This window comes from Microcaecilia unicolor, chromosome 1, assembly GCF_901765095.1.
Source record: "Microcaecilia unicolor chromosome 1, aMicUni1.1, whole genome shotgun sequence".
NCBI classification, from domain to species: Eukaryota; Metazoa; Chordata; class Amphibia; order Gymnophiona; family Siphonopidae; genus Microcaecilia; species Microcaecilia unicolor.
This window is the reverse complement of record NC_044031.1, coordinates 509,541,321-509,564,953: the sequence shown is the minus strand read 5'-3', so window position 1 is coordinate 509,564,953 and position 23,633 is coordinate 509,541,321. Positions and strand designations below refer to the sequence as shown.

General features: G+C 46.5%; 1 long non-coding RNA gene and 3 other non-coding genes across 6 annotated transcripts; all 4 read left to right on the top strand.

Annotated features, from left to right (window-relative positions):
• The first annotated feature begins 1,600 nt into the window (after positions 1-1,600).
• LOC115478036 lies at positions 1,601-23,433 on the top strand. 3 transcript variants are annotated; one of them, XR_003943420.1, is made up of 6 exons: positions 1,601-1,848; positions 7,555-7,657; positions 9,900-9,970; positions 21,152-21,271; positions 22,267-22,316; positions 23,350-23,433. It is a non-coding gene; the product is annotated as an uncharacterized LOC115478036 (long non-coding RNA). The 3 variants fall into 3 exon arrangements; XR_003943419.1 differs by having other exon boundaries at positions 9,900-10,071; positions 21,152-21,258; XR_003943418.1 differs by having other exon boundaries at positions 9,900-10,071.
• On the top strand, positions 9,728-9,804 carry LOC115460866. The gene has a single exon (XR_003940638.1). It is a non-coding gene; the product is annotated as a small nucleolar RNA SNORD87 (small nucleolar RNA).
• On the top strand, positions 20,992-21,072 carry LOC115460867. Its single transcript, XR_003940639.1, has one exon. It is a non-coding gene; the product is annotated as a small nucleolar RNA SNORD87 (small nucleolar RNA).
• LOC115460865 lies at positions 23,187-23,267 on the top strand. The gene has a single exon (XR_003940637.1). It is a non-coding gene; the product is annotated as a small nucleolar RNA SNORD87 (small nucleolar RNA).
• Positions 23,434-23,633: the final 200 nt, after the last annotated feature.

Sequence of the window (23,633 nt, the reverse complement as noted above, 5' to 3'; positions counted from 1 at the left end):
CTAGTGAGGTAATTAAATTTGCTGATGACACAAAGTTATTCAAAGTTGTTAAATCGTGGGAGGATTGTGAATAATTACAAGAGGACCTTACGAGACTGGGAGACTGGGCATCTAAATGGCAGATAACGTTTAATGTTAGCAAGTGCAAAGTGATGCATGAGGGGAAAGAGGAACCCGAATTATAGCTACGTCATACAAGGTTCCACGTTAGCAGTCACCAACCAAGAAAGGGATCTAGGTGTCGTTGTTGATGATACGCTGAAACCTTCTGCTCAGTGTGCTTCTGCGGCTAAGAAAGCAAATAGAATGTTAGGTATTATTAGGAAAGGAATGGAAAACAAAAATGAGGACATTATAATGCCTTTGTATCGCTCCATGGTGCGACCGTACCTTGAATATTGTGTTCAATTCTGGTCGCCGCATCTCAAAAAAGATATAGTGGAATTAGAAAAGGTGCACAGAAGGGCGACGAAAATGATAAAGGGTATGAGGCGACTTCCCTATGAGGAAAGGCTAAAGCGGCTAGGGCTCTTCAGCTTGGAGAAAAGATGGCTGAGGGGAGATATGATAGAGGTCTATAAAATAATGAGTGGAGTGGAATGAGTCTATGCTTTCCAAAAATACTAGGACTAGGGGGCATGTGATGAAGCTACAAAGTAGTAAATTTAAAATGAATCAGAGAAAATGTTTCTTCACTCAACATGTAATTAAACTCTGGAATTCGTTGCTACAGAATGTGGCAAAGGTGGTTAGCTTAGCAGAATTTACAAAAGGTTTGGAAGGCTTCCTAAAGGAAAAGTCCATAGACCAGGGCCACCGAGAGACTGGGCCTGGCCCACCCCTGCTGCCGCCACCCCCCGTCCACCACCGAGCCGGGCCCCCTGAATTCAAATCATAGCGCCTCACCTCGACCTCGTTCAGTGTGAAAGCACAGCAGCGGCAGTCTGCAGATCACCTCCCTTTGGGCCTTCCATCCTTGTGATCTGCCCTCGCGGAAGTTACGTCAGATGAGGGCGGGACACAGGGAGGGAAGGCCTGAAGGGAGGTGCTTTTTTCTGCAGACTGCCGCTGCTGCGCTTTCACACGGAGCATGGTGGTGAGGTGCTGTGATTTGAATGGAGGGAGCCCGGACCAGTGGTGGACGGTTGACGGAGCTGAGGGTGGGCCCGTGGAATTTTGTCCCCCCTGCCCCCCCTCTCGATGGCCCTGCCTTAGACCATTATTAAATTGGACTTGGGGAAAATCCACTATTTCTGGGATAAGCAGCATAAAATGTTTTGTACTTTTTTGGGATCATGCCAGGTATTTGTGACCTGGATTGGCCACTGTTGGAAACAGGATGCTGGGCTTCATGGACCTTTGGTCTGTCCCAGCATGGCAATACTTATGTAGCTCATAGGTTTGCTTGCTTTGTTTTGAGTGTACTAGATGACGTCTGCGCGGGGAAGAGGAAACAAAGGCTAACCTAAATGGCTTAAACTTTTTGATGTCATTCCGTCTCCTGTTTTCTTCACCATCCTTGGTGTACGGAGTACAATCGCGCGAGAGGTGGACTTTCTCTGTTTTCTGGCGCGTGCGCCGCCCCTTTTGTCTACTCGGGAGTTAGTGTCGGCCATGAGGCTGGAGTTGCACGTGCGCCGCTCTCGCTCTGCAAAACTTCCTTTTGCAGCAGCACCACCAGTGCTGGTCTTACCGCAGCCTTGAAACGCTCGTCTTTCTCCTTCCAACGACACTTTGCTAAAGAGGTTCGAGCCGAATCTCCGGGACACTGGCTGCAGGCCATGAGACAGCTGGGTGGGAGTCATAACGCTGGGAAAAGAAAAGCAATTCTGGACATGCTGCTATGAGGTGAATCGATTCGCTTGCCTTTCAGATCTCTGGCCCTAACGTAATTGAAGGCGGATATGGAGTCCTCTAAACCTCCTGCCTGTCTGCTCATGTTCCTCGATTTTAAAGTGCTTTGGGTAGGTCCGTGTGTCAAATCGGCACTGGCTGTCGCGCGCTAAAACAATTTGCACCTCGGTTTACTTTGTTGAAATTTGTTTAGAGCTAGAAGAGGGTGTCGGGTAATACTTGGATCTCGCGGATCCAAACCGCACGACCTTGACTACCGAGAGATGTATTTATTGTGGTGTCCCGCGCCCACAGCAATAGAAGTTTGCGTGCGAGTGCGCGTGACAGCCGGACGTGGGCAAAAGCCAGGCAAAAAACGGATACAGCGGGATCCTCGGGGTGTTCACGGATTCGATCAGAAAACTTTTAAAAGTTCATTTTTTTTGGCAGTCGTTTAGATAATGGACATTTTACATCTATCCTCCGAAATTTTTTTGTCCCCCCCCCCAGACGTGAGCATTCCGGGTAGCAACCTAGTGCGCCCTGCACCCAAACTACTGTGCTGCAGCATTACAGCCGTGTTCCCGCCATAGCCCTCAGACGTGGCTTCACCGAGCAAAGAGTGACTTTTGATGTGACGGCCCGGTCAAACACACACAAAATAATAAGAACAAAAAAAATAAGGAAAGGGCAGCACTGCCAACGAAGGGACGTAGGAAAGGGAATTATGTTTTTGAATATATGAGGAAAGGAAGGAGAGAGATGCTGCAATTCATAGGGAGTAGGGACGGAAGGAAGCAAAGAGATGGTGAAATTTAGAGGGGGGGGGGTGAGAAGGGAGTAAATAGATCCTGGCAATCATTACGTTAGGAGAGAAATGCGCAAATTAAGAGTTGTTGGGGTAAAGGAAGAGGAGTGATATTGGATGGGGGAAGAGGGGTGCTGAAATTCACAGAGAGGAAGGGTAAGGGAGAAGAGAAACGATGAGAATGGAAGGGGGGGGGGCAAAGATGATGCGGTAGTGACTGGAGGGGCAAATGTTGGTTGTGCGTTTAAAGTTCGTTGTATGTGGACTCCTAAAGAAAAGCATATCTAGCGACCCTGGCTGGGAATGTGCATATGAAGAAAAAAGAAAACAAGCAAAGGAGCTGGATGTACAGACATACACATATAAACTTTCCAGATCTGGTCGTGCCATCCATATATCTATTCCCAAGGGATGGCTCACATGCATTTTTTTTTTAAATTTTTAGTTACATTTGTACCCCGCAATTTCCTACTCATGGCAGGCTCAATGCGGCTTACATATACAGGTACTTATTTGTACCTGGGGCAATGGAGGGTTAAGTGACTTGCCCAGAGTCACAAGGAGCTGTGCCTGAAGTGGGAATCGAACTCAGTTCCCCAGGACCAGAGTCCACCACCCTAACCACTAGGCCACTCCTCCACTCCATTTGGCCATTCTCCCCTATTTTCTCTTTCACCCACCAAAAAGGTGGATCCACTAGGGTATCACCATGAAGGCTGGATCATCATGGATCCTGCACTTATTCCAAGCGCATGTCATGGGTCCTGCACTTACTTTTAGGGCAAGTCATGGATCTTGCATTTCTAGGGCAAGTCATGGATCGTCATGGATCTTGCACTTCCAGGGCAAGTCATGGTTCTTCATGTGTCCTGCACTTATTCCCAGCGCAAGACATGGGTCCTGCACTTCCAGGGCAAGTCATGGATCTTCATGGATCCTGTGCTTATTCCCATGCAGAAGTGATGGATCCATCACATATCTCCACAAGGGAGGGTGGCAGCAAAAAAAAAAAAGGGATGGTATATGTGGTGGGGGGGGGGGGGGGGGGGGGGAAGGGAGGCCTTGAGTGGATGTAGTGTGTGGGTGGAGAGAGGAGTGCTGGGGAAAATAAGATGGACAGGTCAGCCCTTTTCATTTTTGTAATACTGCAGAATTTCCCAAGCCATAGGAGCCATCTCTGTGGGTGCCAGTGGGTGTTGAGCATCCCCAATATTAAACAAGCAACTTCATTGTGGCCAGGGAGAGGCAATTTGCATTGTGCTTGTCATCCCAGTTGTTTTGAAATGTTGACACCTATGTCCCTAGCAGTCCACTAGTAAGAGTAGATCATAAGGCTGGCCTTTTCACCCTGAATCTCTACTCCCCTGGCCTGAACCCTTCCACTTTTGCCTTTCTCCCCTTCATCTGAGCTGATTGTTCCTCCCTCCCTCCTTTGTTGGTCTGTTCCATGCAGTACTGTCAGGGCCCAATTTTATTCATCTAGCTGCAGGCCCTCTTCTTTTTCCACAAAAGCTTTACCAGTCTCCTTTCCATTGGTTTGGGCTGAAGCTCCCCATTTGCTTGCATGGTTGGTACTACCTCCCTCTGCATTGCCCATGCTGACTGCCTTTCTGTGAGCTTGCATGGGCTGATGGATCCTTATTTCATGTGTCTGGTGCTCTGCAGCCAAATTCTGCACTGTGCAGTATTCTGTTAAGAAAAAGGGCCCATATTGCAGTTTGACTCCCCCCCCCCCCCCCCCCCCCCCAGTGCAGTGGACTTTGATCCTGGGGAACTGGGTTCAATTCCCATTGCAGCTCCTTGTGACTCTGGGCAAGTCACTTAACCCTCCATTGCCCCTGGTAGAAAATAAGTACCTGAATATATGTAAACCGCTTTGAATGTAGTTGCAAAAATCTCAGAAAGGCGATATATCAAGTTCCACTTCCCTTCTGTTCCCCCCAAGTGGTAGTACAGCAAGACCACTTGTAAGGGGTCGCTGGTGCTGTTTTGACCCCAGTGCTGGCAGGAGTGGCTGGGCTTCTGCTCCATTCCCACTAGACCCCAGGAATTAGTAAAGGTAGGCCCAGGGGGGCCAGTGGGAGGGTAGAGGAGCTTGACAGGAGGCCCTTTGGGGGGGGAGGTATTGGGGTAGGGGGGGCTAACTAATGCCTGGCCTCTTTAAGATGAAGCCTGGAAGCTTTAGGCAAGGCTTTGCATCCTGATGCTTCTGGACAGTATAAATCGCATAGCTTGTGAGGTTGATTTAAAGCTGTGTTATTCATATAGTATGGGAGTGACTAACCCTCAGTACTGAGATAACACAGGTTGGTCACTCCTAACCTGACTTTTACCACACCTTCATAACTAACCCCCTTAGGTGACCAGATACATAGGGGGAGACATGGTCAGTGGCCCTTGGCTTAAGATGATAGCTGTGATACGTGGGCTAAATGGGAGAGAGGGCAGAGGGTTGAAAATAGAGGACAAACCTCGAGTAGCTGCAAATGAACGCTAATGGCTCCACAGACCAGTTCTGATTTGAGTTAGAAGAATGAAAAAGTAGGAGCATCTGTAGGGTCAGAAAGACATGTGCAACCCTAGCACTGTTTCTGCCACTTATGGCTGAATTTTAGTTCGGCTTCAGGGAGGGAAGGAAGGTGGCTGCCACTACTGCAGTTCCTTACGGGAGACTTCATCCAGCCTTCTGGGTCAGGAAGAAATAGTCCTACGGTAAAGAGGTGATTATACAAGAGCAGAATTGTGATGTAAACGTGAAAACGTATGGTAAATTCATAGTGGTTGTGCAGTCGGCTTGCTTTTAATTAACTTCTCTCCCCCAAATGGTTGTCTCGAGTTCCCACAAGCAGCAGTACTGCTAAATGAAATGGTGTTGAAACTTATCAGGGTTTTGTGGTAATACACATTTGTCATGTCAAAATTCTGATACATTGTTTCTGTGACATTACCGTTCTCAACCCAGTCCTCAGTGCATACCAAGCCAGTCAAGTTTTCAGGATACTTACAGTGAATATGCAGGAGATAAATTTTCATGCACTGCCCCAATTGTAAGCACATTTCTCTCATGCATATTCATGGTAGACATCCTGAAAACATGACTGGCAGGTGCCCCGATACTCAGAAGCAAACGTGGGTGCTAGAGGCCATTAGTGCCGGATTATCGCCCACATTAGTGAGCACAGAATGTTCAGAGTTTGCCAAAGATTACCTCAGGTAGCATGCTAATGTAGTCAAAAGGATGTTAATGAGGTAATTTCCTATTCCTTCCCAATGCTCGAATAGCACACAAAACAAAGCCGCACTTACTGCTGAAAAAATAACACCAGCTCAGAACAGGTATTAGGGTGTTTGAAGAGAGGATTTCTCACCATTCTTTCTTTAAAATCTGTTGGGTTTTTTTTCTTTAATTTTGATGCAGAAGGAAGCCTATGCAAGCTCCTAAGTACCAGTAGAGATACCAGCAGATCCGAAAGTGAACACACACATTGGCACTTGTTTCCTGTGTTTAAATATAAGCCTTCTAAGTTTAAAAATAAATAAATAAATTGACGAGCTTATATTTAAAGGTGCAGAAAACAGACGCCATTGTGTGCTTCATGCTCTGGTTTGCTGGTGCATGCGCACAGGAGCTGGGTTTACCGTGAAATTCTTCTGCGCATGCGCCAAGCACGTCTCCCGCCTTGCTTTCTCTTTAACAGTGTGCATCTAATTTGCATTCTATTTCCTTTGATCATTTGCAAGCTACTTTTCTTCGCTGTTCTGGCGGTATAGGTTCTGTGCTATTGGCTTACCGCGGGAGTTCTGAGCATTGGGGCTTGAGTGAGTCCCGAGGACTGGGTTGAGAATCTGTGGTCTAAAGGTACCAAAAAATTCCTTAATGTTCCAGGGAAATTGAGAGAGAATCCTAGGGTGGTAGGAGATAATATTCACAGCAGACTGTCATCACCATCAAGATCCATTAGAAAGAAAATGGAGGCTCATAATGGGTTTATTTTTAATTATAGTTTTGATTTCAGTGGGCTATTTAAATACACCTTTGGGTAGTCATTTTGAAAGTCCTATATAACGGGTTTAGCGAGTGCAACCTAACTGATTTTTGGAAAAGTTTTAAAAAGTAAATTTGCATAAAACTTTTAAAATCGGACTTGCAAGCATCAGATGTTGTGGAGATTTTTTTTTTTAGAGTACTGATAATCAAAACATTAAGAATTGATTTTTTGGAGTTATTTGCTGTGGTCTGAGGATTCCAGATGATGAAGTGAACAACTGAAGACCCAAACTCGTGCTGATATGTCTTCATAAATCATTTTTAACAGCTAGGTGTCCTAATTCGATGATAAATTGCCTTTGCCTTGGGGAGATTGTAGTCCAGGATTTGTCTAGTGGCCCCACCCCTGCCCTCTGCTCTCTGAGGCTGGAAGCTCTGCCTTTTACAAACTTTGTCCTGTCTTCAGTTGAGTGGTCCCTGAGGTGTCACCCTCTTCCTGAGGTTTATGACCTTGAATTGAACCTGCAGGAAGCAGGCCATTTGTGTGTGTTTTCAGACCTTACTCCAAAGCCACAGTACATCTAACCTTTGATCTTAGCTCATCTTTCATTTCCACCAGAAGCAGAGAGACACAAATTAGCACTCGCCACTCATTAAAAGCATCATGTTCCTGATGAATCAATACCTTTTGAGTGAAGTACATTGGTAGTGGATAGATTTTTTTTTTGCCACTTTGAGACTCGTACACTGCTGTCTGTTAAGATCGTGACATGTCTTTTGTTGACTTAAGTATTTGAATCTTTGTACTCTTGTAATTGTCTGGTGCTTATGTCTGGCTTATTGCTGTACATACACCACTTTGGGTAAACATTCTCAAAAAGGCAGTAAATAAATTCTGATCAATTCTTGTTTTTTTTCTCCCCAGAATGGATGTTTACATATTGTACCCATGTGATCAGAAAAAAAGCTAGTATTGCGCAGCATATTTGTCCGGTTCAGAGATGGTTCCCTGCTGTTTGTGACACCAGGTAATATCTCGAGGCAGAAGTGACCTAAAATGGTGTGTTTCCTTCAAAGATGATATTCCTCTTTGGATATCTGGAATCCTGTAGGAGCAATTTGTACCCATTACCAAGCAGTGAAAGTTGGCAGCAGTTTGCTGTTGCATTGAAGGGTGCTGATACAAAAGAGACTTGAAAATACTGATGGGCTGAAAAACCAGAAACCTACATACTTGCTCTTAACCAGGGTTTGCTGGTTTGTAATCTCATATCACCGTGTGCTTAAAAATCGCAGCACGAATCATGAGTGTCCCTGATGCAATTTTTTCCTTTTTTTTAAAGATTGCAAACCCAGTCTGCCTGCTGATAAAAGGCCTAGGGCTTGTAGCCAACTAATTGTGGTATTTCATTTTCTCAGTATTTTTGAGATTTTTTTTGTTGTTTTGTTAAAAGTAAACGCAGCATGTTGCAAATTGCTGTTTGAGGACATCTTTTCAGAATCTGTTAATCCTTAAGATGGACAGAACGCCCATGCTACTAATGAAACGTTCCTTTAAAAATGCACTCTTTAATAAGTGTAAACCCTGGACTTCAGAATTACGGTCAAATTAAGGAACTTGAAATTATGTATTTAAACAAGTGGAGCCTCGCGAGTTTAGGGTGCCTACATGGATGACTAAACCCTTTAACAAACTCCTCATCGGCTCCTCTACCCCAACCAAAACCAACCACAGTGTATAAAACTCCCTACCGGAGAAAAAACACTGTAGCCAAAAAAACGTAGCGTGTAGAAATCACAAAACTTCACACAAAATTCCACAAAAATGAAGTCACAGTTTATAACCTTGTATGTTCCCGAAAACGGAATGAAAAATTACTTTTAAATGTGACTTATAATGTAAGGAAGTGTTAATGGTGTCCAGGTATCAACAAAATAAACACTTAGCTTCTCTCATTGGCGAGACAATTTATAATCGTTCACACCGGGGAGCCATTGACTTCAACTGTATCCTGGAGGGGTTTGGTGGCGGTTCATGGTTCAAGGATGCTTGTGATGCCTGGCCAAAAAAACATGCATTGCCTGGTTCCAAATTATGGAAGGAAAATAATGATTAGGCTCGCTGTAACGTTAAACAGCAAAAAGCAGATATGGCCAGGCGGTTAATGATGTCACTAGAGCCACATGCCGGTCAACAATAACATAACCAGAGTGTGGCTCCACTGACATTATCCTCCCTGGCTGTCTCCGCTTTTTGCTGTGTGTTTTCTGCGGAACATTTTTGTTCTTCTCTTGTTTCTCTTCTAACTGTAAAGTTAACCCATAAATAGGTTGATACTCAATAGAATTTGATTTTACTGTGATAAAAAAAAAAAATGCCATGGAAGGATTAACAACTCAAATTAGATCACACAAACTTGCCAGAAAGCTTGCTAGTGGGAAAACATTTTTTTAGACTAATTCTATTAAACTTAAATGCAGAAAACGAGAATAAATAGCAAAAGAAAAATATTGGAGTAATCCTGTAATATAGTGCTTCAGTGATATAATTGTGCTTAAATGCGTATCCTAACCATGCCATACAAACCATATCTGTGCAGGTAGTGTTTATTGCCTTCATCGTATAATTGTTTTCCTTTTTCTCTTGGAGTGCTGTAATAGGGAGCTGTTACTTTTTAATTGCCCATACCAGTGTGCTTTGAACCTCTGCCATGTGCAGAGACTGAGCGCAGCAGAAGCCACCGACCCCCTGGGCAAGAGACAGAGCTGCCATAATCAGAGGATACCTTGCAGTGCAAGGAAACATAAAACTGATTAATTTGGTGACGTGAAGGCAACTGGAAACAAAGCCAAAGAATAAGCAGGGGAGAAAAAAGGATTTTGTTCTTCTTTAAAATGACATTAGAACAGGGGTTCTCAACCCAATCCTCAGGACACACCTAACCAGTCAAGTTTTCAGGATGCCCATAATGAATATGTTTGAGAGGTTTGCATTCCCTACCTCCATTGGCTGTGTCTTGAGGACTAGGTCGAGAACCACTGCATTAGAAGCAAAACTACCAACAAAACTCTGAAGTAGCACTGTCTGTGGTTGCTTTGCTGGTACAGTGATGAGTCTTTGCCGTTTACCCAACTGATTCATTCAGTGATGAATTTCTAAGCCTGAGATGCCAGCAACCACACAGTTATAATCTGATTTGTAAATTGGTTCTGGGAATGAATCCTTTTCTCTAAAGCGTTGTGGTATGTCGCTGTCTGTTCTTTCTTCAGATGTCCTGCCATTTGGTGGATCTCTTCACAAGGTCTGTTAGTGGTCAGTGAAACATCCTAGATGCTTGCAGGTAAATGGAGTGAAGCAGAACAGAACTGTATTAAGATGGAGACTGTACAGCACCACAGAGGACTTCAGCCAGCAGATATATTGCTATTTGAAACATTAATGGTGAGCTAAACTAAAAAAAACAAAACATAACCTTTTATTAGCTCAAGCTACATTCATGTACAGTAGGTATTTCCCTATCCTCGGGGGCTTAAAGTAGGTTTTTATCAGAGGCATCTCTGGTTTGTTTTCTGTGTGTGTGTGTGTGTATATATATTAACCTATGTAACTTTGTAAGTCTATGTACGTTGAAACTGAACCTCTGCATCACTTTACCCATGTACAGAAACTGTGGAGGACTCTTGTAGGACTAAAATCCACAGTTAATAATGCCTGAACACTGTGTTGAGATGCTATCACAGGTAGTTTCACCATTCAGAGCTCAATTCAAGTAAAGCAATTAGCATATTTCAAGTAAATTTGCAAAATTAAAAAGAACCTTCTATCAACTCTGTAAAACTCTTGAGCCATGTAAATTTTTGAATACCTGCAGATATTTTGCCTGCGGCAGTTTTCCCCATGTTGAAAAGCAGAGATTCTTGTAGCAGGTATTCTCCATGGACAGCAGGCCATTCGTTTTAAAACTGTTGATGATGACATCCACACTGCCTGGTGTGGAGCTTAAACAAGCTAATACAGCTTTAAGAGCATGTGTAGTGTCCCGACCGTGCATGCATGAGTGCTTTCCCCACCCACTGCGAGAGTGTGGGACCATCAGTACAATAAACGTAGTATGGAATCAACTCCAAGGGAAGGTGGGAGGGTATGTGAGAACGAATGGCCTACTGTATATGGTTAATTACTACTACTACTTCTACTTATTTCTATAGCGCTACTAGATGTACACAATGTAATGCCAGTGTTACACCGATATTTAAAAAAAGGTTCCAGAGGTGATCTGGGAAATTATAGACTGGTGAGCCTGATAGTACTGGGCAAAATTATAAAGAAAATTACAGAGCATATTCAAAAGCATGGATTAATGAGACAAAGCTAACATGGATTTAGTGAAGGGAAATCTTGCCTCACCAATATATTACATTTCTTAAAGGGATGAACAAACGTGGATAAAGGTGAGCCGGTCGATAATTGTGTATCTGGATTTTCAAAAGGCATTCGACAAAGTACCTCATGAAAGACTCCAGAGGAAATTGGAGAGTCATAGGATAGGAGGTAGTGTTCTATTGTGGATTAAAAACTGGTTAAAAGATAGAAAACAGAGAGTAGGGTAAAATGGTCAGTATTCTCAATGGAGAAGGTAGATATTGGGGTTCCCCAGGGCTCTGTGCTGGGACCGCTGCTTTTTAACATATTTATAAATGATCTAGAGATGGGAGTAACTAGTGAGGTACTTAAATCTGCCAATGACACAAAGTTATTCAGAGTTGTTAAATTGCAAGAGGATTGTGTAAAATTACAAGTGGACCTTACGAGACTGGGAGACTGGGCATCCAAATGGCAGATGACATTTAATGTGAACAAGTGATGCATGTGGGAAAGAGGAACCTGAATTATATCTACATAATGCAAGATTTCACATTAGGAGTCACCGACCAAGAAAGGGATCTAGGCATCATAGTTGGTGATATGTTGAAACCCTCTTTGCAGTGTGGTGCTTCGACGGCTAAGAAAGCAAGTAGAATGTTAGGTATGATCACTCTCTAAGTTGTTGGGGCTCCTAGTTCAGTTTGAGGGTTATTTTGTGTTGCTGGGTGGGAACTTCAACATAGTGGTGAACCCCCTTATTGGATTGTTGACCATCCCGTTCACCGCCTTCTGTTCATTTTAGTAGGGGAGACAATTTTATGTTTTCACATCTGAACCTCTTGGATGCTTGGTGCGTCCTGCATCCCCTGGACTCTGATTTTTACCGTTTATTCTCAGGTCCATAATGTGTACACTAGAATTGATTACTTTTTTGGTTTCTGACTTTTTTTTTTTTTTTTCCATTTTTGACCTCGAATGACATTGTTCCTACAGTTCTATTGGTCCACTCTGCTTTGGATTTGGTTTTTCATTTTAGTGATGCTGGGGCAACCCATACGTGGTGCTCGAATCCTATGCATTGCCAAGATCACCACTTTCAACAGTTTGCACGCAGAGCTTGGCAAAAATGTTTAGAGGACAATGGCGGGGGCAGGAGGGCAAATTTGATCACCTCACTCATCATTCCGATTTCCATATCATTTATAAATACGTTAAATAGTACCGGTCCCAGTACAGATCTCTGCGGCACTCCACTGTTCACTCTCCTCCATTGAGAGAACTACTACTACTACAAATAATTTCTATAGCGCTACCAGTCGTACGCAGCGCTTCACAATTGAACCATTTAACCCTAGCCTTTGTTTTCTGTGCAATAACCAATTCCTAATCCACTCCAGAACCTTGCCTCCTATCCCATGACTCTTAAATTTTCTCAGGAGTCTCTCATGAGGAACTTTATAAAAAGTTTTCTGAAAATCTAGATACAGTACATCAACCAGCTCACCTTTATCTACATGTTTATTCACGCCTTCAAAGAAATGAAGCAAATTGGTGAGGCAAGACTTCCCTCGGCTGAACCCGTGCTGACTCTTTCCCATTAAACCATGTTTATCTACTCAGATGGGCCAATTTGAACTCTGGCATCTTTCTCATCATGGCGGGCCATCTATGGTGTCTAAGAGGTGGTTGTGGAACAAACTATTGTCCCGTACCTCATCGGTGTGCAGGATCCTGTTGACAATGATTCCTGAGGTGTTGTCATTGCATATAATGTCCTGTGTGGCATATTGCTGTTACTGTGTGCACTCCATTTTTTCCCTTCTTCCCTTGGGTTTTGCCGTGGAGGAAGTGTGTGTGTGTGTGTATTTTTTTTTGTGGGGGGGGGGGGATAAAAATGGGGGTAAAATTGGATGGCAAGAGGCCTAGTTCTGGTCTCTCTGATAAGAACCAACCGAGTTTTGAGTCTTCATGTTACTTTGTACCTTGGAGTATTGCTGTTTTTCTTTTGCTTGTTACTTCTAACCTTTTTCTTTTTACTGTTTGGCCTTTTGCTGTTGGCATAAATAAAGTAAAACAAACAATCCCAAACATTGGCTCCAGGATTTGCCTCCTACATTCTGGTACTGGAGAAATAAACTACATGCTTTGATGTGGAAGCCCTGGGAGGCTCACATTCACCCCGAGACAAAGGAATTTCCTCCTTACTTAGGATCCCTATTTGGTGACGATTTCGCCCTCAGCTCGTAGCCATGTTTTGTATCATGTATTTTTGTAGTCATTTCACCAATAACAATTGTTTTTGGGGAAAACCCCTCCCTCCCCGTCCCCCCCAAAAAGATGTAACATACATATAGTAAAATAGTAGATAACAGCAGATAAAGTCCTGTACTGCCTGAGTAGATAAACGCATTTCATAAAGGTGATCACGAAAACTCAACATGGCCATGGTTTTGGCATAATTTCTGCCTCAGGGTATAATACAGTAAAAACTAAAACACACAATACACACTTGTCAATATTCAGCGTGCCTCAGTAAGCATTAAAAAAAAATTAATTAATTTTTTAAAATTCTGACTGCTGTGGGCAGAATCAGTCCCAGATATTCAATGTCCAGGCACTGGCACTGAATATTTGGTACTAATTCCTAGTAAGTTGGCTGCTAGAGCTTATGCAGGTTCTGACCGATATTCAGCCAGGACCTGCATAAAAGGAGTCCCCATATTCTAATCCCCCCTTGCCCCCCCCCCCCCCCTTCTGCCGGAGGTTGTGGTGGTTATTTTCAAGGAGGAACCATGATGAGCAGAAGAGAGTTGGGTTTGCTCCTGCCTCGTAGGTCACTAGACCACCAAGGATAGTAAGTAGGCCCGAGGGGGCCTTCTGGGGGGAGGTGCCGAAGGATACATCGGAAGTGCTCTAGTCCATGACTGAGCTTTTTGTGTGGTCCTGTTTGGTCACTTAGCTATACGGACACTGGCACCCACATAGCTGCCAGCTCCTCCCTGATTCTGCCCACAGTATGCCCCTCTCCAGCCCGTTTGAAAAATGGCCAATCAGAGCTGATATTCAGCCTCTCATATCTGCTTAAATTGTTTTAAATATCAACTGGACAGAGTAGCAACGAACAGATTCTTATCCACCCTCCAGACCAGTCCAGATTCATGGCGTGGCCTTCTCCTGCCAGCAGATGGAGACTGAGAACTACTGAACCAGTGACATTACCTTGTGTTTCCTGTGCAGCCTTTCCCTATTTTTCTCTGTACTCAGTCTCCAAGAGATGGTAGGTGAGACATCAGTGGAGTTGGTAGCTGGCTGGTTAGATTGAGGTTAGGCCATCAGTGCTGGAGAATTGGTGTTGCCCTATTGGGCTTTAAAAACAAAAAATTTTGAAGTTAAATGTGGTTAAAATATAGACTTTGCAGATGTGGAGAGAGGGAGTACGGGGATTTCATACGAGTGATTGTGTTGTCAAAACCTAGTGATTCACTCTTTCTGTATCTGAAACATTAATGTACTGTTCAATTGTTCAATAAAGGCTTCATGCAAAAAAAACCCAAACAAAAAAAACCCCAGGAATCTAGTAGCCTGAGTAAAAGCAGTGGACAAGTACTGGTACCAGTTGGACTGCTCCTATATATTGGGATTTGTGATCATGTTTTTATTTTAAAAGGTATTTCCATATCATCAAGCTGATCAATCCATAGACTGGTGGGTTGTGTCCATCTACCAGCAGGTGGAGATAGAGAGCAAACTTTTGCCTCCCTATATGTGGTCATGTGCTGCCGGAAACTCCCCAGTATGTTCTCTATCTCAGCAGGTGGTGGTCACACACAGCAGCAGCTCTGGCTAGGCCTCCAAGCCTAATCCTTAGGTTTTGTTGAGGCCTGGGGTTGAGGGCTCTTTTGAGCAAGTGCAAACCTGGTGGTGCCAGGTCCCTCCTTTTCTCCCCCCTCCCGCTGGCTCCGTTTAAAAAAAAAAAAAAAAAAAAAAAAATTTTAAACGTCTTTAAAGGCGTTTATTTTGGCGTTTATTTAAACGTTCATTGCAGCTACTCACTGGGACACCAGTTCGTTACAGCTCGGAGCGGCAAGCAGGTAATTTTACCTTTTTCTAGCGGGCAGGGGGTTCCCCGATTCTTCTCCTCGTGGCATATGGCGTCGGAGGGCGAGGGCGCAAAGGGTCGCTCCCCGGATCGCTGGAGCGCTTCTAGAGGGGATGCGGGGGTTTTACAGCCTGATTCGCCCTTGATGGGTGACAGTTTAGTGACCGATGAATGTCCCGGTCCTTCCTCCGGCGTGGCGGTTTTTCCCGCCATAAACGCCCATCCCCCGCTCCTCGCCTCCGCCATCTTGGCCGGCCACGCGGCTCGGACGGCTTCTTCGGGGGCCGCCCTTGAGGTTGGAGACATTAATGCCATGAACGCCCTTAATTTGGGCGACGGCACAAAACCGGCTAATGTTAAGAGCCGTTCTTCCCGCGCGGCTCCTTCGCGGAGTTTCGCGCCGGACGCCATTTTGGATGCGCAGCATGTCTCTCCCCCGCTATTTCGAGCGCCGGTTGAGAGTGCGTCTAGGGCTGTTGCCCAGGCTGCGGAAGTGCACAGTCTGGGGGGTTTCTCCCCCGAGTTTGTTTTGCTGCTGCATCAGGCCTTCCTCATGCACAACGCTGCCCCTGCTCCCTCGTCTGGTAAAGAGGTTGAGGTTCCCAGAGGCAAACACCCTCGGGTTGATTCCCAGGCCTTGGAGGAATTTGTCTCCTCCGATGTAGATGAGGGCAGCGTGTCTGAGGTCTCCCAACGGTCCTTTGCGGATTCCTTGGAGGAGACGGATCCCCGCTCGGTTGGAGCGGATGACCCCTCCGCAGCGCGGCTTTTTAGCCCAGAGGATTTGCCCAACCTGTTGTTACAGGCCATGGACACTTTGAAGATTTCCTCTCCGGAGGACGTCTCTCCCTCAGCCCCTGTTGGCTCTGCCATTATGCTGGGGACGAAGCGCCCGCCTAGAACCTTCCACGTGCATGATGCCATGCACACCTTAATTTCGGCTCAATGGGATGCCCCAGAAGCGAGCCTTAAAGTGGCTAGGGCTATGTCCCGCCTCTATCCTTTGGCTGTGAGTGAGCGTGAGGCCTATCTGTGGCCTACCGTGGATTCTTTAATCACTGCGGTGACTAAGAAAACGGCGTTGCCGGTGGAAGGTGGCACGGCCCTAAAGGACGCCCAAGACAGAAGATTGGAGGCGGCCTTAAGGTCGTCCTTTGAGGCGGCTGCTTTAAGTTTGCAGGCCTCAGTTTGCGGCTCCTATGTGGCCAGGGCGTGCCTGACTATGGTGCAGCGGGCTTCCCCCTCGGATCATTCCTTGAGGGCTGATTGGCCGGCCCTGGAATCGGGCTTAGCCTATTTGGCAGACTTGCTGTATGATGTCTTGAGAGCCTCAGCTAAAGGCATGGCTCAGACAGTCTCTGCGTGGCGGTGGCTTTGGCTGAAACATTGGTCTGCTGACCACGCCTCTAAATCCCGCCTGGCTAGATTGCCTTTTAAAGGCAAGCTGCTCTTTGGGGTCGAGCTGGACAAAATCGTGACCGATCTCGGCACGTCTAAGGGCAAGAAGTTACCAGAGGTCAGGGCTCGGGCTAGTGCTCGTCCCGGTACCTCCAGAGGACGGTTTCAGGAAGCCCGTCGGTACCGCCCGGGCAGGTCGGGTTCTTCTGCCCCCTCTTCCTTTAAGAGGAATTTCTCCCCCAAGCAGCATTCCTTTCGCAGAGACCGCCGTCCCGGAGGTGCTCCCTCCGGTCCTCCCCCAGGGTCACGTACCCAATGACGGGGTCTTGGTCCACGCCCCAGTGCAGATTGGAGGACGGCTGTCCTCGTTTCTGGGCGAGTGGACCACAATAACTTCAGACGCTTGGGTGCTGGAAGTCATCAGAGACGGCTACAAGCTAGAGTTCTGCCGACCCTTAAGAGACGGGTTTGTACTCTCTCCCTGCAAGTCTCCGGTCAAAGCTGTGGCAGTGCAGCAGACTTTGGACAATCTGATCCGCCTGGGTGCGGTCGTTCCGGTGCCAGAAAGTCAGCTTGGCAAGGGGCGTTACTCCATTTACTTTGTGGTACCAAAGAAAGGAGGTTCTGTCCGGCCTATCCTCGACCTCAAAGGGGTCAATCGGGCCTTGAAAGTGCGGCACTTTCGCATGGAGACTCTCCGCTCTGTTATAGCGGCAGTGAAGGCAGGGGAGTACCTGGCATCCTTGGACATCAAGGAAGCATACTTGCATATTCCCATCTGGCCTCCTCATCAACGCTTTCTGCGTTTTGCAGTCCTGGGCCGACACTTCCAGTTCAGAGCCCTCCCTTTCGGGTTGGCTACTGCTCCGCGGACCTTTTCCAAAGTAATGGTGGTCATAGCGGCCTTCCTGCGAAAGGAAGGAGTACAAGTCCATCCTTATCTGGACGACTGGTTGATCCGAGCCCCCTCTTATGCAGGGTGCGGCAAAGCTGTGGACCGGGTAGTTGCTCTTTTGAGCTCCCTGGGATGGATCATCAACTGGGAGAAGAGCCAGCTGCGCCCGACTCAGTCCCTGGAGTATCTGGGAGTTCGATTCGACACCCAAGTGGGCAGAGTGTTCCTGCCAGACAATCGGATTGTCAAGCTTCAGGCTCAGGTGGACCAGTTCCTAGTAGCCTCTCCTCTTCGGGCTTGGGACTATGTGCAGCTGTTGGGCTCTATGACGGCCACGATGGAAGTAGTGCCCTGGGCCAGGGCTCATATGAGACCACTTCAACACTCTCTGCTGCAGCGCTGGACTCCGATGTCGGAGGATTATGCTGTGCGCCTTCCCTTGGATCCAGCAGTGCGCAAGGCGCTGAGCTGGTGGATGCAGACAGACAAGTTGTCTGCGGGAATGCCTCTGGTGACCCCAGAGTGGATTGTCGTCACGACGGACGCCTCTTTGTCGGGCTGGGGAGCCCACTGTTTGGGAAGGACAGCGCAGGGGCTCTGGTCTCCTGCAGAGGCAAAGTGGTCTATCAACCTCCTGGAACTCAGAGCCATTCGGTTGGCGCTTTTGGAGTTCATCCCGGTACTGGTGTTGAAGCCTGTACGGGTCCTGTCGGACAATGCCACGGCTGTGGCCTATGTCAACCGCCAGGGAGGTACCAAGAGCGCCCCTCTAGCCAAGGAGGCTATGAGTCTATGCCAGTGGGCAGAAGCGAACCTGGAACAGCTGTCAGCGGCCCACATTGCCGGAGTCATGAATGTCAAGGCGGACTTTCTCAGTCGCCATACCTTGGAGCCCGGAGAGTGGCAGCTATCTGCTCAGGCGTTCTTGGACATCACGAAGCGCTGGGGCCAGCCGAGCCTAGATCTGATGGCGTCATCGGCCAATTGCCAAGTGCCGCGCTTTTTCAGCAGAGGACGGGACCCTCGATCCCTGGGAGTAGATGCTCTTCTCCAACAGTGGCCGACACAAGAGCTTCTCTATGTGTTCCCGCCCTGGCCCATGTTGGGCAGGGTGCTAGACCGGGTGGCAAAGCATCCCGGCAGGGTAATCCTGGTGGGTCCGGATTGGCCCAGACGTCCCTGGTATGCGGACTTGATCAGGCTCTCAGTCGACGATCCTCTGCGGCTGCCAGTGGAGCAGGGCCTGTTACATCAGGGTCCCGTGGTGATGGAGGATCCCTCCCCCTTTGGTCTTACGGCCTGGCTATTGAGCGGCAGCGTCTGAGGAAGAAGGGCTTCTCAGACAAGGTCATCGCCACTATGCTGAGAGCGAGGAAGCGCTCTACTTCTACTGCTTACGCCAGGGTTTGGCGTATCTTTGCAGCGTGGTGTGAAGCAGGCTCACTTTCTCCTTTCACTGCTCCAATTTCTTCAGTGTTGGCGTTCCTGCAAGAAGGTCTGGACAAAGGCCTGTCGCTCAGTTCCCTTAAAGTCCAGGTAGCGGCTCTGGCTTGCTTCAGGGGCCGCCTGAAGGGTGCTTCCCTGGCTTCGCAGCCAGATGTGGTGCGCTTTCTCAAGGGAGTTAATCACCTGCGCCCTCCTCTGCACTCAGTGGTGCCTGCGTGGAATCTCAACCTGGTGCTAAGAGCATTGCAGAAGCCGCCGTTTGAACCCTTGTCAAGGGCATCTCTGAAAGACCTGACGTTGAAAGCAGTCTTTTTGGTGGCTATCACTTCAGCCAGAAGAGTTTCCGAGCTCCAGGCGCTCTCATGTCGAGAGCCTTTTCTGCAGTTCACTGAGGCAGGAGTGACTATTCACAGTGCCTTCCTTTCTGCCCAAGATTGTTTCTCGCTTCCATGTGAATCAGCAGCTCTGTCTCCCTTCCTTTCGTAGGGAGGACTACCCAGAGGAGTACTCTGCTCTTAAATATCTGGATGTGAGACGAGTCATCATCAGATACTTGGAAGTGACCAATGATTTCCGGAAATCGGATCATCTGTTTGTCCTGTATGCAGGTCCTCATAGGGGTCTGCAGGCTGCTAAGCCTACAGTGGCAAGATGGGTCAAGGAAGCCATTGCAGCGGCTTATGTGGCCGCGGGGAAGGTGCCGCCTATCCAGCTGAAGGCTCACTCCACAAGAGCTCAGGCGGCCTCGATGGCAGAGGCCGGTTCCGTCTCCTTGGAAGAGATATGCAAGGCGGCAACTTGGGCTTCGGCCCATACATTCTCCAAGCATTACCGCTTGACTGTGGCTGCTCGGGCGGAGGCCCGGTTTGGAGCTTCAGTGTTGCGGTCAGGGATTTCTATGTCCCGCCCTGGGTGAGTACTGCTTCGGTACATCCCACCAGTCTATGGATTGATCAGCTTGATGATATGGAAGGTAAAATTATGTATAATCATACCTGATAATTTTCTTTCCATTAATCATAGCTGATCAATCCATAGCCCCTCCCAGATATCTGTACTGTTTTTATTCTGGTTGCATTTCAGGTTCAAGTTCAGTCTTCAGTTACTTCAGAAAGACTTCGTGTTCAAGTTTTTTCACTTGGATTCTTCAAGAGTTAAGACGAGTTTGTGTTACAGTGAGCTGCTGCATTCCTCTCCCCTCCGTTTTACGGGGCTGGATTGAGACTTAAAATTCTGCCGGCACTCCCTCCCGCTTCGTGCGGCTGTAGGGCAGTTTTGTACCCCTCCCGCTTCGGCGGTGTTAGGGTCAGTCAGCTCCTCCCGCGGTTGCGGTTGCAGGATAAGCCAGATCCCCCCGCATCGGCGGGTGTGGTGTCCCTCCCCCGCTCCGCGGGGATGAGCTGGACGGATTCCCCTCCCCCACTTGTGTGGGGATGAGCTGGGTTAATTCCCCTCCCCCGTTTCGGCGGTGGTGAGCTGGGCAGAGTGTCCCTTCGTGGGTGTAATTCTCTAAGTGCTGAGTCCTGCGGATGGAGCTTTGATATCGACATACTGAGGAGTTTCCGGCAGCACATGACCACATATAGGGAGGCAAAAGTTTGCTCTCTATCTCCACCTGCTGGTAGATGGACACAACCCACCAGTCTATGGATTGATCAGCTATGATTAATGGAAAGAAAATTATCAGGTATGATTATACATAATTTTACCTTATTCAAATTTAATATTTTGTATATCATGTCCTTTGGCGTGTCCTACCTCTTTTGCTTTTGTTGTGATAATGGTACTTGTTTTGTTTGGCTGCTTTTAACTCCTAACTTTGTTCAGTACCCATGTCTGTTTTTATAATTCCCACCTTAAGTAATTCCCTTATTCCTTATTTGTCCTGTTTGTCTGTCTTGATTAGATTGTAAGCTCTGTTGAGCAGGGACTCTTAACGTGTTCATTGTACAGTGCTGTATGTCTGGTAGCGCTGTAGAGATAAGTAGTAGGTATGTAATTTCTCAGCAAGGGAGTCCTTCTTGCAATGCAGACTTTCTGGTCAGGCAACTATCTTGTGCTTTGGGCATTAGTTTTTGCACACCTCTGAATTTTGTGGTATTGAGACCAACGTGTGAATGGGACCAATACATTACGAAACTGCAGGGACTGGATTTTTGCTGGCACAGTGATGAGTATCTTTGCCGTTTACCCAACTGATTAATTCTGTGATGAGACTTGTGAAGATCTGAGAGCCAGCAAAATTGTGACTAACTTCCAGGAATTAGATCTGGCACTAATTGACAGGGATGCTTCTGATCATGGTGTTTTGCATGCAGTGAGACTTCTGCGGAGGATGTATTTCACATACGACATGTTGATGTACCATATGCTGTAAAGGGCCTTTCCATGCTATTCACAGCCTCCGATTGTGTCAGCTTGCGCTGTAAGTGAAAGAGGTTAGTTGGATTCTGAGTAGTAACATGTCTGGGGTGTACTGAATGAGACAGATAAAGATAATGGGTATTTATTTATTTTTACATTTATATCCCTCTTTAACCAAAGTGGGTTACAAAATTAACACACACAATAAAACAAAAAAATTCAACTTACAATAAACAAAATATTTTTTGTCTCTATTTAATGAGATCAGAAAGAAACACATTGTTTGAATTTAGAGTAGGGAAATGACTTCTTTGGATAACAGGACTCCCATATTGGCACTGTGACTGATCACTAGCCTTGTTGGCTATTTACTGCACTGATTAATTCACAGATGAGAATTTCTGCATCCATGATGCCGTAGTTTTGATGAAAATGATTTTTGTTAATCAAAGTGCAATTTAGTTTAACAGCTTTTCACAAAACTCTGTGTGTGGCAGCATTTATGGCCACTGCTGTCAAATGGTCCCTATGCTTAGCAGCCAGATTCTTCTGTTGTCATCCCCTTCTCGCCTTCCAGGCAAGGGAATAGACCTAGAGGACATGCTTCTAGCCTCTTATGCTGCCTCTTCCTTATTTCCCATGTATTTGCTCTTGAGGGAGAAAGCAGAGCTGCTGCAGGGACCAGTGACACCCTTATATGTTACTAGTATGCTCCAAAGGAAAACATCGTAAAGGGGTAAGGGGAGAAATAGGAGCTGAGGAGAGGTCAGGGAAGGAAAGAGCACAAAGGGTAAGATATAAACCTGGCTAGAGGTGGGGAGAAAGGAGAAGAGCTAGGTTGGAAGGGACGAGTGAAAGAGGAAAATGCAGTAAAAGTGGGAAAGAAGAAAAGGGAGCCTGGTGGAATGAAAGGGAAAGATCTGGGAGGATAGGGGAGGTGGACATAACATGTGCAACAATATTTTTATGGTTTGCTACTTGTAGAGACAGTGATAATATGAAATATAAAATGGGGCTGGGGCTTTTCCCTAAAGCATTGCAATGTTTCAAACTTTGTTTCTTTTTTCAGATGTCCTGTTGCGATGGGTGTTTTCATGCTCTCATCCCAGAACTTTTCAGGTAAATGGAATACAGTAGGAGTTGGTGATGGTGTTGGTTGTGCTTCAGATATAAATATGTATGGAAAGCTTCACCCACATTTTTAGCCCTTTCATTTTACTTTGTATTTAACCGTTCATAAAGTGACAATTATTACTTAGATTTCACATATTTTCCAAAATTATTGTACAGTACTTAAACTACAAACAGTTCAGTGTCTGAATATGTGCTGTTGCTTTTTTTTTGCACATGCTTGAGTTTGAGGAGAGAGGCCTCTGTATAGAGAATAACTGAGAAAACCCAGGACTCATACTGGAACAATATGCACCAGCATTTTTAGATCCAAGTCCATTGAAAGACCCAATGCAGTTGGTTTGCTACTATTCCCGTGGTACTGAGAACCCATTCCTTCTCTCTGCCATGCCCAGTGGTAGTGAAAGCTAAGCACTGGTGTATATAGTTACTTCTCCCCATGTGCTTCCTGTCTAGGGGTGAAGGACATGAGTGAGGTGGGGGATGCACATTCACAAAATCCTTAGGCTACCAGCATTACCTCTGTTCCCATTGCAGTAGATCCAGGAAATGGGCCATATAAGGGGAAACAGAGGAGGGGACAAAAGGAGAGGAACCTAAAGGAGGGAAATGGTAAGAGAGGAACCTCAACAGAGACATGGTGAGAGGAGGCAGAATGGTAATATGGGACAGATGAAGGCAGAGTAGAATGGATTGAAAGGATGGGGGGGGGGGGGGGGCGGGAAGCTGAACAGGTAGTGAAGAGAGGAAAGATGGATCAGGATATGGGTAGAGCACTTGAAGGTTAATGGGAGAGTGAGAATACTCCTTCCCTACTCCCGTTTTATCCCCTTGAGAAACTGAGGACAGAAGTGTGTTGCTGGCACAGTGATGAGTATTTTTGCCGTTTACCCAACGGATTGTTTCTGTGAAGAGCCTCTTGAAAATCTGAGAGCCAGTAAAATTGTGAACAACTCTAGGAGTTAAATCTGTGCTTCAATAAAGAGAGATTGCTGATTCATGGTGTTTACTCTGCACACAGATGCAGAAGCGGGGGTTGCCATTTGACAAGTTGACATACACTGTATCATGCTGAGTGTGTAGAGATTCTGGCTAACAATATCCATGGTTCCTCAGCAACCCTCCAGACCGGTCAAGACGCTTGGGTTATGCATGCCTACCAGCAGAGGGAGACTGAGAACACTAACTTCAAACTGAGTACATATAACCTGTGCTAGCCCTCTATCTCCAGTATTTTCTCAGTCTCAGCAGAGGGTAGACATGCAGCCTGTGCAGCTTGTCCGGTCTGGTAGGATTTAGGTCCTG